This window comes from Anolis sagrei, chromosome Y (assembly GCF_037176765.1).
Source record: "Anolis sagrei isolate rAnoSag1 chromosome Y, rAnoSag1.mat, whole genome shotgun sequence".
In the NCBI taxonomy this organism is placed as follows: Eukaryota; Metazoa; Chordata; class Lepidosauria; order Squamata; family Dactyloidae; genus Anolis; species Anolis sagrei.
In genome coordinates this window covers 9841435-9859899 of record NC_090035.1, presented here as the reverse complement: position 1 = coordinate 9859899, position 18465 = coordinate 9841435, and the positions used below count along the sequence as shown (strand labels likewise).

The following is an 18465-nucleotide window of genomic DNA, read 5'->3' as shown; positions in this document are numbered from 1 at the left end:
GGATTGAGGTTCTGGGTTTTAGCCTGCCACTTTTGGACTCTTGATTGCTGAGGCATTCCTACAAGTATCTCTGTGGATCCTAGGAAGCTGATTCTTCATGTAAGGCATTGGCATGCTGGTTGATATCCAAAGAAAGGATGGGCCAGAGATGTCACTGCCTTGGTCCTTTCATTACAGGCTGCTAATTCCTGATGGATGTCGGGTAGTGCAATACCGGCTAAACAGTATCATTTCTCCAGTGGCAAGGCGTAGACATCCTGAGATAATGTGACATGTCTCATTAAGAGCGACATCCACTGTTTTAATGTGGTGAGATGCCTTCCACACTGGGCATGCATATTCAGCAACAGAGTAGCAAAGTGCAAGGGCAGATGTAGAATCATAGAATCATAGAATCATAGAGTTGGAAGAGACCTCATGGGCCATCCAGTCCAACCCCATTCTGCCAAGAAGCAGGAATATTGCATTCAAATCACCCCTGACAGATGGCCATCCAGCCTCTGTTTAAAAGCTTCTAAAGAAGGAGCCTCCACCACACTCCGGGGCAGTGAGTTCCACTGCTGAACGGCTCTCACAGTCAGGAAGTTCTTCCTCGTGTTCAGATGGAGTCTCCTCTCTTGTAGTTTGAAGCCATTGTTCTGCGTCCTAGTTTCCAAGGAAGCAGAAAACAAGCTTGCTCCCTCCTCCCTGTGGCTTCCTCTCACATATTTATACATGGCTATCATGTCTCCTCTCAGCCTTCTCTTCTTCAGGCTAAACATGCCCAGCTCCTTAAGCCGCTCCTCATAGGGCTTGTTCTCCAGACCCTTGATCATTTTAGTCACCCTCCTCTGGACACATTCCAGCTTGTCAATATCTCTCTTGAATTGTGGTGCCCAGAATTGGACATGTCTTCACTGTGTCTGGTTGTGATCCTCAGGCTGTGCCAGCCAGCTTTCATATGATATTATTTCTAGCACCTACTTTTTGCTTGATAGTTGAGCAGTGCTTCTTATAAGTCAATATAACATATTGACTTAAAAAGTGCTTATTTTTGTAGGTCTTGGGAATAGAAAATAAATTGCCCCGCCTTTTTCTTATTACAGAACTATAGCATCAGAAGAGACCACAAGGACCATTGAGTCCAATCCCCTATTAATTTATGACAACAGGAAGTGAACATTAAATGTTGCCTTCCTTCAAATAGCCCAAGATAGGAAGGATTCATCCCAAATGTGGTCATTCCAAGAATCCCCAGAAAAGGCAATTCAGCCTCATATTTCCCCGAGGGACACTTCTGAGGACAAATGTCCATTCGCTCTGACCGTCGCCTCCATCTGACCAGGGCTTGAGTGTCTTTTGGAGTTATCTGGAAATCAGGGACACTTGTCCTGCCTTGTAGCGGCACGCTGTCGACACTGCTATTTAGCCAGGAGATTGTCATCGTGGATATGGATTTTTATCTGCTTTTTTTCTTTCCGAGAGGCATTTCATATTGTAGTCTCATGAAATCTTTTTCTTTGGAGCGTGTGGGCGAGGGAGAATAATCAATTTGAGGTTGGCTCCGACAAGGCAGCGTTGGGTGGAAGGCTTCGCTAAATGTCGGTAAGCAAACGGCGGATGCGTAATGGCCCAAACTGAGGGGGGAAAAGAAAAGAAAAGTGGATGCCACGGAGCAGATAAACAACTCGAAGAGAAAACCAGGTGGAAAATTCAGCTCCATTGTCCAAATCACTGAACTTGCTGACTGAAAAGTTGGTGGTTCGAATTTGGAGAGCGGGGTGAGCTCCCGCTGTAAGCCCCAGCTTCTGTTAACCTAGCAGATAGAAAACATGCAGCTGAACTTGCTGACTGAAAAGTTGGCGGTTCGAATTTGGAGAGCGGGGTGAGCTCCTGCTGTTAGCCCCAGCTTCTGCCGACCTGGCAGATCAAAAACATGCAAATGTGAGTAGCTGTCCACATTCAAGTCTTGAACAAATGGGCCAAAAATGAAATAATAATCACCATATTGATCTTACTTGGACATAGAAAAGCAACTTAACAAGAGAAGCCAATATTTTGCACCTTAGTCTCGATTCTCGGGAGCATCCGGCGGTGCAGCGGGTTAAACCGCTGAGATGCTGCACTTGCTGACCAAAAGGTTGGTGGTTTGAATGCGGGGAGTGGAGTGAGCTCCCACTGTTAGCCCCAGCTTCTGCCAACTTCAAAAACATGCAAATGTGAGTAGATCAGTAGGTACATTCAAATGTGAGTAGATCAGTAGGTACCACTTCTGCAGATGTGAGTAGATCAGTAGGTACCACTTCTACGGGAAGGAGTGAGCTCCCACTGTTAGCCTCCGCTTCCGCCAACTTAGCAGTTCAAAAACATGCAAATGTGAGTAGATCAATAGATATCACTTCTACGGGAAGGAGTGAGCTCCCACTGTTAGCCCCAGCTTCTGCCAACTTAGCAGTTCAAAAACATGCAGATAATATGGGTAGATCAATAGGTACCACTTCTATGGGAAGGAGTGAGCTCCCACTATTAGCCCCAGCTTCTGCCAACTTAGCAGTTCAAAAACATGCAGATGTGAGTAGATCAATAGGTACCACTTCTACGGGAAGGAGTGAGCTCCCACTGTTAGCCCCAGCTTCTGCCAACTTAGCAGTTCAAAAACATGCAGATGTGGGTAGATCAATAGGTACCACTTCTACGGGAAGGAGTGAGCTCCCACTGTTAGCCCCAGCTTCTGCCAACTTAGCAGTTCAAAAACATGCAAATGTGAGTAGATCAATAGGTACCCCTTCTACAGGAAGGGGTGAGCTCTCACTGTTAGCCCCAGCTTCTGCCAACTTAGCAGTTCAAAAACATGCAAATGTGAGTAGATCAATAGGTACCACTTCTACGGGAAGGAGTGAGCTCCCACTGTTAGCCCCAGCTTCTGCCAACTTAGCAGTTCAAAAACATGCAAATGTGAGTAGATCAATAGGTACCCCTTCTACAGGAAGGGGTGAGCTCTCACTGTTAGCCCCAGCTTCTGCCAACTTAGCAGTTCAAAAACATGCAAATGTGAGTAGATCAATAGGTACCACTTCTACGGGAAGGAGTGAGCTCCCACTGTTAGCCCCACAGATTGCTGATGTTGCACCAAGCTACAACTCCCAGGATCACGTAGCATTGAGCCATGGCAACTCAGACCCAGGCATGAGGACAAGCTTATGAAGCTTTTAGAAATTTCAAAATGTACGCGTACTTCCAGCTGTAGTGGTTCACATGGTGCATTCCTTAAAGCAGGATATAATCAGAATGTAATGGTACCGATATTTGAAAATCGTTTGCTGGCGGCTCCCTTTGGCTGGAACGAGAGTGAGAACACGAAACCTTCTGTAAAGTGGCACTTTGCATTTTATTACAGCATCTTCTCCCCCCACCCCGAACTTATTATATGTTCTTAAAATCCTAACTTCCAGGGCTTAAGGGCTTAGCCGTTCCAAATCGCGTTCAAGCTGAAATTTAGTATATAATTTCTGCGCCCGTCATTGTTTTAATCTCCTTCATTTTCTGCTGGAAGAGTCTTGAGCAAGCAAAACTGACGGCACAGCTCCCCAGCCAGCTTGGTTTTGGCACTCAAAACTTGCTGAGCGAAGGAAGGTTGTTGAGCAAAGGAAGAGAAAACCTTTGCAATTAATATTTATTTATTTATTTTCAGTATTTATATTCCGCCCTTCTCACCCCGCAGGGGACTCAGGGCGGATTACAATGCACATATACATGGCAAACATTCAATACCATTAGACGTACAACATATATAGACAGACACAGAGGCAATTTAACATTCCAGCTTCCTGGCTTCATGAGGTTATGCTCCATTCTGGCCACAGGGGGAGCTGCCGCTTCACCGTCAACTTGTGACACCGAGTCCTTGATGGAGTACTTCCTCATTCTTATGCACACTGCTGGAAGGTTTATGGTGTCGTAAATTAGTTAAATTAGCCTCTCCACATAAAGTGGTACCTACATTTTCTGCTTGACAGGTGCAACTGTCTTTCGGGCTGCATAGGTCAACAACCTTGATGGAGTACTTCCTCATTCTTATGCACACTGCTGGAAGGTTTTATGGTTTCGTAAATTAGTTAAATTAGCCTCTCCACATAAAGTGGTACCTAAATTTTCTGCTTGACAGGTGCAACTGTCTTTCGGGCTGCATAGGTCAACAACCTTGATGGAGTACTTCCTCATTCTTATGCACACTGCTGGAAGGTTTTATGGTGTCATAAATTAGTTAAATTAGCCTCTCCACATAAAGCGGTACCTACATTTCCTGCTTGACAGGTGCAACTGTCTTTCGGGCTGCATAGGTCAACAACCTTGATGGAGTATTTCCTCATTCTTATGCACACTGCTGCAAGGTTTTATGGTTTCATAAATTAGTTAAATTAGCCTCCACGCATAAAGCGGTACCTAAATTTCCTGCTTGACAGGTGCAACTGTCTTTCGGGCTGCATAGGTCACCAGCAAGCTAGGCTATTTAATAGTTGGGAGCTCACTCCAACCCTGGCTGGCTTCGAACACATGACCTCTCAATCAGTAGTGATTTAATGCAGCTGGCTACTATCTATCTGTGTCACAGTCCAGTCTTTTTTTTCCTCTCCTTCCAGTTCAGGATCGTCTTAGGCCGCAGGCTTCTGGACTCAAAATCTGACACTTAAGATACATTAGCATTAAATATGATGTACTATCCACAGTTGCACACAGCTTATCATTCATGTCCGCACAGACTATAATTTCTTTTTTCAAAATTAGGATTGAAATCTTAGTTAAAGGGTCTGTTCATAGGTCAAAATGATGGGATTGTTTTTTCCTTCTTGCTTTTGGAGATGAGATAAAGCAGTGGTTCTCAACCTGGGGTCCCCAGATGTCTTTGGCCTTCAACTCCCAGAAATCCTAATAGCTGGTAAACTGGCTAGGATTTCTGGGAGTTGAAGGCCAAAAACATCTGGGGACCCCAGGTTGAGAACCACTGAGATAGATGATTTGTAATCTGGCCTATTTGCTTTGAGACAGTTGGATGCAGAGCAGAATGGAGGGTGAGTCCTGGCTCCACTAGATATGGAGATTTGTTCAGAGACCTTTCTTCCTGCTGAGTCCACCTACATGGGAGAATTTACCCTCCTGATATATTGGTATTCAGTGCAAGAATAATATATCATAATTCTCATCTAGGCCAGGCATGGGCAAATTTTGACCCTCCAGGTGTTTTGGACTTTAACTCCCACAATTCCTAGCGGCCTCAGGTCCTTTCCTTTTCCTCCTCAGCCACTTAAGCCAAGGGGATTGCTGTGTATCTATCAAAAGGTGAATTCAAAGGTCACTTTTAGGAGAAGGGGAGAATCACGGGACACATTTATATTGCATAATTAATGCAGTTTGGGAGTTATAGTTCACCCATATGCAAAGTGAAATCCTATCATCTTCTGTCACGTCTCACCCCCAAACCGTGCCAGTACCTAAAGTCAGTCATATTGGGTATGCGTGACAAGTTTGGTCCAGAGCTATCATTGGTTCGGTCCACAGTTCACTTTGCATATGGGTAAACTATAACTCCCATCACTCTCAGTCATAGTGTCATCACCCCCCCCCCCCGCCCCACCCCATTTCCTGCCAGTACATAAAGTTAGTCATGTTGTGTATGTATGCCAAGTTTGGTCCAGATTGATTGCTGGAGGGGTTCACACTGCTTTCTGGAGGTAGGGTGAACTATAACTCCCATCAACTCCTCTAATATTTTCTGTTGGTTATTCCACATGTGTGCCACATTTGGTCTAGATCCATTGTTGACTGGAGTTACAGCTCTTTGGAAGTGGAAGCATCTTGGAAATAGATAGAAACAAACTAAGATACATTTTCATGTATCTATTTAAGTTTGCTTGTATGTATAGATACATATATACATACATATGTATCTCAGTTTGTATTTTCTGTGTATATACATCAACCATATTTTTACTTTTATTATATACTATCTTGGGTACCCAGCGATGCCCAGAAAGGCATTGTTTATTTTGGGGTGTTAGGTAATACCATTTAGTAACACTATTCATTTGAAAAAAAGCCAATTTTTGATATTGTCGCCGGCCCATCCTCTCCCAAAACTCACCAGGATATAAAGTACATCATGGAGGTGGGTTGTTGTAGGTTTTTTTTGGGCTATATGGCCATGTTCTAGAGGCATTCTCTCCTGACGTTTTGCCTGCATCTATGGCAAGCATCCTCAGAGGTAGTTAGGTCACTACCTCTGAGGATGCTTGCCATAGATGCAGGCAAAACGTCAGGAGAGAATGCCTCTAGAACATGGCCATATAGCCCGAAAAAACCTACAACAACCCAGTGATTCTGGCCCTGAAAGCCTTTGACAATACATTGTACATCATGGAGAGTCTGTGTGGTAAGTTTGGTCCAGGTCCGTCATTCATGGGGGGCGCCGTGGCCTCAGGATGTGGATGAAGGTACTGCAGATCCCATCATTTGTGGTCCATCCTTCCCCAAAACATAAAGTGGGTCATGGGTCATACTTTGTGGCATGAGTGGTCCAGGCCCACCATTCATGGGGGTCACAGTGGTCTCAGGAAATGAGTGAAGGTACCGCAAATCCCATCATCTGTGGCAAGTGTGATCCAGATCCATCAGTAAGGTTCATAGTGCTCTCTGGATCTAGGTGAACTACAGCTCCAATAAATCAAGGTCAATTCCCCCCAAACCCCTTGCTCTGTTGGTGACCAATTCCAGTTTGCTGTGTGCCATAGGAAAGGCAGCGGGAGGAGTCACACTGAGAGAGAGAAGGGAACCCTGGGATGTCCATTCTGGAGGAAAAACAGAACATCTAGAACAGTGGTTCTCAACCTTCCTAAGGCTACGACCCATTAATACAGTTACTCATGTTGTGGTGACCCCCAACCATAAAATTATTGTCGTTGGTACTTTATAACTGTAATTCTGTTCCTGTTATGAATCATAATGTAAATATCTGATACACAGGATGTATTTTCATTCACTGGACCAAATTTGGCACAAATACCTGATACTCTGACATTTGAATGCTGGTGGATTTGAGGGAGGCTTGATTTTGTCATTTGGGAGATGTAGTTGCTGGGATTTATAGTTCACCTACAATCAAAGAGCATTCTGAACTCCACTAATGATGGAATTGAACCAAACTTGGCACACAGAACTCCCACGTCCAACAGAAAATACTGGAAGGGTTTGGTGGGCATTGACCTTGAGTTTTGGAGTTGTAGTTCACCTACATCTAGAGAGCACTGTGGACTCAAACAATGATGGATTTGGACCAAACTTGACACTGATACTCAACATGCCCAAATGTGAACACTGGTGGAGTTTGGGCAAAATAGACCTTGACATTTGGGAGTTGTAGTTGCTGGGATTTCTAGTTCACCTACAATCAAGAGCATTCTGAACCCCACCAAAGATAGAATTGGGCCAAACTTCCCACACAGAACCCCCATGACGAATAGAAAATACTATGTTTTCTAATGCTCTTCGGTGACCCCTCTGACACCCCCTTGTGACCCCCTCAGGGGTCCTGACCCCCAGGATGAGAAACACTGATCTAGAGTAACATTGTACCTGAATGAAAGCCTTCACTTGGGTGATGGGCAGTGTGGTGTTTGGGGAGCACATTGGCAGGATTTGGGAGAAATGTTCACGGTGCTCACCATAACCTGCAATGTCCTTGTTGGGAGTGCTTTGGTGGCTCTTCAGCACTGTGGGTTATTGCTATTGGAAGCAAGAGGCTTTGCGTGTAAGTGGACACCTCTGCCACATGCCCAAATGTGTCCAGAGGAAAGCGACTAAAATGATCAAGGGTCTGGAGAACAAGCCCTATGAAGAGTGGCTTAAGGAGCTGGGCATGTTTAGCCTGAAGAAGAGAAGGCTGAGGGGAGATATGATAGCCATGTATAAATATGTGAGAGGAAGCCACAGGGAGGAGGGAGCAAGCTTGTTTTCTGCTTCCCTGGAGACTAGGACGCAATGGAACAATGGCTTCAAACTACAAGAGAGGAGATTCCATCTGAACATGAGGAAGAACTTCCTGACTGTGAGAGCCATTCAGCAGTGGAACTCTCTGCCCCGGAGTGTGGTGGAGGCTCCTTCTTTGGAAGCTTTTAAACAGAGGCTGGATGGCCATCTGTCAGGGGTGATTTGAATGCAATATTCCTGCTTCTTGGCAGGGGGTTGGACTGGATGGCCCATGAGGTCTCTTCCAACTCTTTGATTCTATAATTCTATGCACACATACACATATTTTCACTTTTATTGTGTGTATAGATATAGATAATGATTGCAAAAGTATTAGGAGTATTGCAAAGAGGAGGCCATTTCCACCTTCTGCTTTGACAAATGGGATTTGGGTCCTCCTGCTGTAGAAATCTGGCTCTTACATGGCATGAAACAGAGTAGGAGATGTCAGTTGATTTATTTATGAGATTCTTCGAGGGATGGAGGCATAGCATGCAAAGGTCACCGGCGCGGCAGACCACATGGTAAATAAACACGCTACAATATGTTAAAGAGATGATAATGAGGGCAAACCACAGACAAATGGGAGAGGAAAGAGGCAGGAGAAAGGAAAAGGAACACGTGGAAGCCACTGAGGGAAGCCAGCCTTATTTGGAATCAGAGGTTCAGCAATTCACAGTTAATATGATTCAACAATTTGCAAACTTTGACCCTCCAAATACTTTGGATTCCAGCTCCCAGAAGCCCCATCCATCAGGAATGCTAGCAGTTGGCCTGAACATTTGGAGCAGCATTTCTTAACCTGTGGGTCGGGGTCATGAGGAGGTCTCAGATGGGACACCAAAGACCATCAGAGAACACAGTATTTTCTGTTGCCAATGAAGGTTCTGTGTGGGAAGTTTGGCCCAATTCTATCATTGGTGGGGTTCAGAATGCTCTTTGATTGTAGGTGAACTATAAATCTCAGCAACTACAACTCCCAAATGTCAAGGTCTATTTTCTCCAAACTCTACCTGTATTCACATTTGAGCATATTGAGTATTCGTTCTAAGTTTGGTCCAGATCCACAGTGTTCTCTGGATGTAGGTGAACTACAACTCCCAAACTCAAGGTCAATACCCACCCAACCCTTCCAATATTTTCTGTTGCTCATGGGAGTTCTGTGTGCCAAGTATGGATCAATTCCATCGTTGGTAGAGTTCAGAATGCTCTGATTTTGGTGAGCTATGATTGTAGGTGAGCTATAAATCCCAAATGACAAAATCAACTACCCCTCCCCAACTCCACCAGTGTTCAAATTTGGGCATATTGGATACTCGTCTCAGATTGGTCCAGTGAAGAAAAATACATCCTGCATATCAGTTATTTACCTAACGATTCATAACAGAAGCAAAATTACAGTTATAAAGTAGCAATGAAAATAATGTTATGGTTGGCGGTCACAACAACATGGTCACGGCATTAGGAAGGTTGAGATCCACTGTTTTAGAGAGATTGAAAATGGTCCTTTCTGTATCCAGGGGCGGCTCAACCCATTACGCAAAGTAAGCATTTGCAGTATAGTTGATTTTCCCCAGGGGCACTCTTGAAGCGCTCATGGGGGAAAATAGACCTTGACATATGCAAGTTGTAGTTACTGGGATGTATAGTTCACCTATAATCAAAGAGCATTCTGAAGTCCACCAATGATGGAACTGAACCAAATATGGCACACAACTCCCACGACGAACAGAAAATATATATCAGTAATTGGTTGGGGGGCGGGGGGGGGGGCGTGCCAAAATACTGTTTGCTTACCATTGAAAATTACCTAGGGCCGCCTCTGTCTGTATCCAAGTTCTGTGTGCCAAGTTTGGTTCAATGCCATCATTGGTAGGGTTCAGAATGCTCTTTGATTGTAGGTGAACTATAAATCCCAGTAGCCACAACTCCCAAATGACAAAATCAATCCCTTCCAAGCCAACCAGTATTCAAATTTGGATGTAATGGGTATTTGTGCCAAATTAAGTCAAGTGACTGAAAATACTTCCTGCACATCAAATATTTACATTGTGATTCATAACAGTAGCAAAATTACAGTTACGAAGTAGCAACGAAAATAATGTTATGGTTGGGGGCCAACACAACATGAGGAACTGCATTATGGGGTGGCAGTATTTGGAGTTTTGGAGGATCGACGTTTGGGAGGTAAGAGACCTTTTCCTGTTAGGAAAGCAAAGAATCGGTTATTTCATGCAAAGTCAGTAATGGTGACAATGATGCTGGGGAAAATGGAAGGAAAAAGGAAGAGGGGCTGACCAAGGGCAAGATGGTTGGATGGTTGGTATTCTTGAAGTGACTGGTTTGACTCTGAAGGAGCTGGGGGTGGTGACAGCTGACAGGGAGCTGTGGCGTGGGCTGGTCCAGGAGGTCATGAAGAATCGGAAGCGACTAAACAAATAAACAACAAAAACGTAATGGTGGAGTGTACTAAAATTAAGGAAAGGGAAGGGCAAGACGTTATTTTATCTGTTAATTGAAGCAGAGGAAGAATTGGGATGTTACGTGTCCAAAGGAGTTGCTTTCCTTCATTGGAGAATTAGAATTATGTACAGGAGAAGAAATTCCACTTATATATTAGGAAGCATATCCTGATGCTAAGCACAGTTTGACATCAAGAATCCAATAGAGCAGGCATGGGCAAACTTTGGCCCTCCAGGTGTTTTGGACTTCAACTCCCACAATTCCTAACAGCCTACCGGCTGTTAGGAATTGTGGGTGTTGAAGTCCAAAACACCTGGAGGGCCAAAGTTTGCCCATGCCTGCAATAGAATCATAGAATCAAAGAGTTGGAAGAGATCTCATGGGCCATCCAGTCCAACCCCATTCTGCCAAGAAGCAGGAATATTGCATTCAAATCAACCCTGACAGATGGCCATCAAGCCTCTGTTTAAAAGCTTCCAAAGAAGGAGCCTCCACCACACTCCGGGGCAGAGAGTTCCACTGCTGAACAGCTCTCACAGTCAGGAAGTTCTTCCTCATGTTCAGATGGAATCTCCTCCCTTGTAGTTTGAAGCCATTGTTCCACGTCCTAGTCTCCAGGGAAGCAGAAAACAAGCTTGTTTCCTCCTCCCTGTGGGTTCCTCTCAGATATTTATACATGGCTATCGTATCTCCTCTCAGCCTTCTCTTCTTCAGGCTAAACATGCCCAGCTCCTTAAGCCGCTCCTCATAGGGCTTGTTCTCCTTCTCTGAAGATATCTTTTGGCGGGGCTTGAATGGTGTATTTCTGCATGGCAAGTGGTTGGTCTGGATGATCTTTGGGGTCTCTTGCAACTCTGTGATTCTGTGACGCACGTCCTCGCATCATGAAGCAAAGTTAGGATCTAAGACCGTGATTTACATTCTTGTTTGAAGTCTCCTTGCGGCTGGGTTGGGTGCGTAGTTCGGAATTCACGAGTGTAGCGGGAAGGGAATGAATTATTTTCCGTCATTGTCACCTCTCAAAAGGTAATCAAAGGAAGGCGCCTCTTCCTCCAACTCTCCTCTGCCGCATCTTGCTGGGAAACATTTTCTTTCCATCCCTGACTGCAAAACAGTTCGGGAAAGGCTTGAATGGGAGAGTAGATGCCGGATTCGTAGGCAGATTTGATGAGTAATATATTCTTCTGAGTCATGTTACTTGTGGGGAAACGGAGAGAAAGAGAGAGGATCGCAATCCCACTCAAGGTGCTTGTTCATATAGCAGCTGGGTAATACAACAAAATGAGGATGCAGGAAGAGGTCTTTGAATGTGCCTCGGGGGAACGGGATGCAATATTGCTTCTGCTTCCTGCTGCGGCTTCTCTGCTGGAAAAGAGGGCAGGTGAACATTTTTGCAATTAGAATGAGAGAAACAAAAGGGTCCATTTAAAAATACAGCTTGCTGCTATGATTGTCCATGTTATTTCCCATATCTGTGTTGTAAAATATGGGCAGTGAAGAAAGCTGATAGGAAGAAAATCAAGGCAATTGAAATGTGGTTCTGGAGGAGAGTTCTGTGAATGTCGTGAACAGCCAAATAAGCAGATAAATGGATCCTGGAGCAAACCAAAACTGCATTATCCCACAGTAACTAAACTGAAGCTGCCATTCTATGGCCATATCAGGATGAGATAGGATACATTATGATAGACTGTAATACTTGGTAAAGTAGAAGGCAGTCCAAAAAGACGGCAAGATCCCATTAAGGAATCCATGGATGCCTTGTGTCTATTTAGACAAGGATGTTGTCGTGCACCAGAGAGGAACACCTCTAACCTTAAATACCACACCAGCTTGGTAAAATCAGCAAGCAATTTACTGTAGATTATATGTAGGCAAAGCAGTAAAAAATAGCAAAACAGTAAAAATCCAAAATCCAAAGTAGTTAATAGCTTTAGAGGGAAGCAAGATCCATGAGTATATAGGAATCCATGAAGCAAGGCACTTGAAACTGTGAACACCAGGAAAATCCCATAAGCAAAACTTAGCTTGGCAAAACTTGGTGCATGAAACTCAGAACACTTGAAACCAAGGCCATGATCAAATAACGATGTTGCCTCGACTGAGACAGTTCAGTCCCATGAATCATCATAACATTTTTCCAGAACCCAAAATTGACAAGAAAGCATTCTTCATTACTTTCCCACTAGATAACGGTTTGTTATTTTTCATTTGCTGTAGACAAAGGCATCGCCTCAGTCTCAGAAAGCTATTCCTCTGTTTATTCAAACTTCGCTTTCTGTCCAAGGTTTCACTATCTTCACCCTCATTAACCCCTACACCTGGCAAATAAATCTCAACATCACTTTCAGACAATTGTTCTGAGAAATGCAGTGAAAGGTCTCTCCCAGGCCTTGGGAATCTTCCTGAAACAGCTCAGGCGTCTTTTCTGGACTTAACTCAGGTCCAAGCAAACCGTCATCCTCAGGCCCATCTTCAGGAACACCATTCCCACTCCCACCATGAACATCAACATGAACATCAGACATAATCACAGGATGAACAGATTGATATACAATAGATGTTGAGGATAAGGGAGACTTGGGGTTCTCTCATTCCTGGGATCACCATAAATCAAAGCCAACTTAATGGCAACAAGTCATGACCTGGAATGATTCTGTGTCCTGTTCTGGGCAAAATAATTCAAGAAGGATCTTGAGGAACTTCAACATCTCCAGAGGACGTTGAAGGAAATGGCCAAAGGATTGGAAACTGTGAAGCTCTCTGAGGAGCAGGGAATGTTTAGCTCAGTGAAGACAAAGCTGGGATTGGACATGATAACTATATTTGAATATTTGAGGAGAGGGCAAGGTTCTGGAGATTAAGATACAATGGAGCAATGGATTCAGATTGCATGAGAAGGGATTCCACTTAAACATTAGGAAGAACTTAATTATGAGAATAGCTGTTCAACTATAGAGTGTTGCTGCCTGGGAATCAGGTGAGAGTCTCCTTCTCTGGAAGTTCCTAACAGAGGCAGTATGAACATCTATCTGGGGGGCTTTGATTGTGTCTTCCTGCCTGACAGAAAAGAGATGGACTAGATAATACTTGTTGTCTCTTCCTACTCTCTAATCCTATAACAGTGAGCCATGAAGAGATGGTAGCCTTAATTCTTGAGTCCAAGCAACAGAGGGGGGCCCTATGGTCCATCCCAATGCTGTGATCCAATGGATCTGTGCTACTGAGGACTAGTTAATTGAAGTTGACTGTTATTATAGAATCATACAGCTGGAAGAGACCCTAACCCCATTCTGTTATGTAGGAAGACACCATTAAAGCCCTCCTGAAAAATGACCACCCAACCACTGCTGAAAGCCTTCCAATGAAGGAAAGTACTATTGTTGAACAGCTCTTGCAGTAAAGACATTTTTCCTAATGCACATCTCTTGTGGTTCCCTTCAGATTCTAAAGTTCAATGGCTCTTTCCTTTAAAGTTCACACTAAATTCCAAAGCAGATTGAGTGCCCTCCTGAGCTGGAAGTGCCCTTCTATTTCTAGTAACATCCTCCCTTCTTTGTCTAGATGTGAACAGGGGACTGTCCAATTCATGCTGGAGCTGCCTTTGAAAGCTTTGCAGCTTTTGCTGCATCAGCTGATAGGATCCAGCCAGAATGAATTGGTGGCAGGAGATGAAGATAAAGAATCCAAGCTGGAAGGGCTGCTCAGGAAGACCGAGCAAGGGGGGAAAATACGAACTAATCAGCAGAGGCAGCCGCTGCAATAAAGGCCTAAACACGGGAAAATTACGGCCTATTCGGCTCCTCCGTTTCTCATTGTAGACATGAGATACCAAGTCGTCAATAGGCCATTCAGTGTAACAAATGCCTTGCCGGCGGAGGAGAGGAGCAGAATTCAAAATGGGAGCCCAAGGGGAGGAGGGAGGATCGTCCCTTGGAAAATCCAAGGAGGAAGAGATGACCTCGGCAGGTGCAAAGGAACACAACGTTCAAATGAGAGGAGAGCGGAAAAGTTGGGCCAGTGGTTTCTAAGACAAGGCAACTGTTCCAAAGGAAAGATGTGGAAAACTTCCCTAAGACAGAGGAAAACATAGTTGATTTTTGGATGGTGAAAAAGCCTAAATAACCTCAAGGCTTTCCAATCTTGAAACCTAAGCAGGGTTAGCCTTGGCTACTAGTTGGATGGGAGACCACCATCAAATACCAAGTAGGCCCTGTTTCAGACAACGGAACTGTCCTGATGATTCCCAAGCAAGAACATTCATGGGATCACCATACACTGACATATTTCAGATAGGCCATCATTTTGATCCTGTGTGAAGCTGACTGTGTTCACTCAAAGGGTATTCCTTTTTGACCGAAAGCTGGTTCCGGCCCAGCTTATCTATCCAAACGCATCTCTTCCTACGAACCCTCCAGGAATTTGAGATCATCCGAGGAGGCCCTGCTCTCGATCCCGCCTGCTTCGCAAGCATGTCTGGCGGGGACGAGAGACAGGGCCTTCTCTATGGTGACCCCTTGGCTGTGGATCAGCCCCCTCCCTCCTGACCTTTTGGAAAAGAGTAAAAAATTGGCTCTTCAAGCAAGCATTTGGAATCTCCGAATAAATAGATAAACTTGAATTGGAAAATGACCTAGGAACAGCCCAAGACGATGGAACGGATAAGGACTTGAATGAGAGGATATAGTTTTTAGCTTTTAATATTGTTATTATGCACTACCTTATGTCTAATTGCACTATAATGGTTCTTTTGCTTATCAATATATGTATTTTTACATAGAAATAATGCAAATAAATAAATGCAGGGAGGATTTATCACTGTTGTTACAATTGCTGGTCCTGGGGATGCTTTTATCTAATCCAGTTTCCATCTAATCTAATTATAATATTGTTCATATCTAAGGTGTTTTGATTGCCTCGTACTTTACTGAAGTCATTTGCCCATTGCTTTCTCATTTTCATTTATGAATTTGTTTTCATTGATTAAAGTTTGTGAAATTTTGGAGGTTGTTTCACTGAGTCTCTAATTCTAGGCCTTTTTCTTTTTCTTGTTTGTCTCAGGAGCTCCATCTTTGACCGGTTCCTGAAATGCATTTTTGACCGCAGGATGTCCAAAAATTATTGTGAGTCTGCAACAGGTTCCATGACATGCTTTGACACACGGAGAAGGATGGAGCACCAGGTAAACATGCCCTTAAATGCCTTCAGACATAAGGAATTTGGATCTCTCTTCCCATACTGCATCCATCATTAGTGGTCAGATGTTTCAGTAGGAGGACAGAATTTGGACTATCAATCTCATACTCTTCTAGCCAACATTTTGGTTGGAAGTTGTAACCCAAAACATAACTCTTCCATAGTTCGGTGCTTCTCAAAATGATTGTCTTTGGAATGACAGCAAACCTTGAGCCATTAATTGTTGGTTACTGAGGAGTTTTGGAAGACAAATAATTGTAGTCAATGGGCACAAATATGGCATACCATCAGCAAATATTGTCAGTTCCCCACATTTAAAAGCCTTGCTATGGTTTGTAACGGGTTCAGAGACCTCTGCATGGACCCATTTGGAAGTGAAATATACTCAATGGACAGGTGTCCTCCATGTACTCGGAATTTCCATTGATATTTTGAAGGGATGTTTTGACTTGTGTCTTCATTGTATCTATGTTGCTGGGATGGAGTGGACTTTAGTTCCAAAGCATCACAGAAATAAATCTGGATGTAACATGATAACAAGGAGCATTGTTTGTAGAAATGGTGGACTTGTAGTGAACAGAGATGGTCAAGAAAGGAATTGTAGTCAACAGAGTTGCTCAAGGAAGGAATTGTCATCAAGGAGATGCTCAAGGAAGGAATTGTAGTCAATAGAGATGTGCAAGGAAGGAATTGTAGTCCATAGAGATGTTCAAGGAAGGAATTGTAGTCAGTGGAGATGCTCAAGAAAGGAATTGTAGTCAATGGAGATGCTCAAGGAAGGAATGATAGTCATTAGAGATGTGCAAGGAAGGAATGGTAGTCAATGGAGATGCTCAAGGAAGGAATGGTAGTCAATAGAGATGTGCAAGAAAGTAATTGTAGTCAATGGAGATTCTCAAGGAAGGAATGATAGTCATTAGAGATGTGCAAGGAAGGAATTGTAGTCAATAGAGATGCTCTAGAAAGGAATTGTAGTCAATGGAGATGCTCAAGGAAGGAATTGTAGTCAATAGAGATGCTCAAGAAAGGAACTGTAGTCAATGGAGATGCTCAAGGAAGGAATGGTAGTCAATAGAGATGTGCAAGAAAGTAATTGTAGTCAATGGAGATTCTCAAGGAAGGAATTGTAGTCAATAGAGATGCTCAAGGAAGAAATTGTAGTCAATGGAGATGCTCAAGGAAGGAATTGTAGTCAATGGAGATGCTCAAGGAAGGAATTGTAGTCAATGGAGATGCTCAAGAAAAGAATTGTAATCAATAGATATGGTCAAGAAAGGAATTGTAGTCAGGCTGAGGCTGATTGTTCTTGGTGCTCTGTTTTGGGAAAGTGGTTATCCTTTGTTTTGGATTGATGCCCTAATCAGTTGATGGCTTCCAAGCTGATGGAGGGGTCACTAGCCTAAATGCCCTGAAAACACTGGATTCCATCTGATCTTGGAAGCAAAGCAGGACCAACTCTGCTTAGTACTTGAATGGGAGGCCACCAGTGAATCTCAAATTCTGCAGCCACTATTTCAGAGGAAGTGCCTAACAAAACCAACTGTAATGTTTCCTTGTCTAAGAAAACTCTCTGAAATGCAGTTGACAGGAATCTCGAAGGCACATAACACATTTGGGTCTGAATATCAGTACCTTGGACAGATCTTTTATAAACAGCTTTGGTGACATTTCTACTTGGTTCAGCTTCTTGACTGGCGGTTGTAGTTTTACGCAAAGATGCACTGACTTTCAGTGTGGCTTTTTTTTCTGGGTAGACATGCCTAAGGGATCACTTTATACATGTACGGCAATTATTTGGAAGACTTCAGCACTGTGGAGGAATGGTTCCTCCAGCTGACAGATTGAAGCAGAAATGGACAAATTGCCTGGTTTGATTAGAGAAAGGTCATTAGTGAGAAAAGTCATTAGCAAAAGGTCATTTCTCAGAGACTTGGAAAACCCTTATAGACTTTTTTGTTGCAAGAAAATGACTTGATAACTTTTTGATGATTAGAAAGAACAGGACGTTGAAAGAAAGGGATTTGTTGAAATTGTGGAGAAAGAGATATGCATAGTTATATGCAGATGTAGATGCTGAAAGGGAGATCAAAAGTCCCTTTTTTCTCTTCTTTGTCCTGCACTTTTAATTGTTATTTTATTATAGCCCAGCTTTTGGGCTCTTTTTTTCCTCCTTGTCTTGAACTCTGTATTCAAAAATGTTTGAACAGGCAGCAATTATTTGATGCTTTTGTATTTATAAGCGACAAACTTAAAAATTGGGTAAAATGGATGAGTTGGAAATGAGCTGGCGACAAAGGGGAGAAATGAGAGAGAAACTGGGACATTTTTGATGCAGCGGAAAAAAATGGGATGGCAGGGATTTAATCAGGATTATCCACAACAATTTGCAACAATTGGAGGATACAATTGATGTCCAGAAAAACAGTTTGGGGCCTATTTGTGGCTCCAAGGATTTATCCCAACTTTCCTTGCCCTAAAACTTAATGACGTCTTCTGAATGTTGTGCCACTTTTGCTAGGAAGGAGTCAAAATATTAGGACACTGTTTCTCAACCTGGGGGTCAGGACCCCTGGGGGGGGGGGCGGTCACACATTTATTCATTTATTTATTTCAATTACTTCTACCCCGCCCTTCTCACCCCCGAGGGGGGACTCAGGGCGGCTTACAAACGAAGGCACAATTTGATGCCTAAATCCATGAACAAACAATACATAAAAGCAATTTAAACAATTAACAAGTTAAAAACATTAATACATAGTAAAATAGCAAAACAATCTCATGCTCAGTGTTCAGAGTCCGTTTATCCAT

The 18465-nt window shown here is 43.5% G+C and overlaps 1 protein-coding gene across 2 annotated transcripts in view; it reads left to right on the top strand.

The window, feature by feature from the left end:
- LOC137095350 (protein ELFN1-like) overlaps positions 1-18465 on the top strand; it is a 314403-nt gene that overhangs the window by 92497 nt on the left and 203441 nt on the right. For both annotated transcript variants that reach the window (XM_067461898.1, XM_067461899.1), the window contains exon 2: positions 15523-15643. The gene's annotated coding sequence lies outside the window, so the exon portion shown is untranslated. The remainder of the gene's footprint in view (positions 1-15522; positions 15644-18465) is intronic.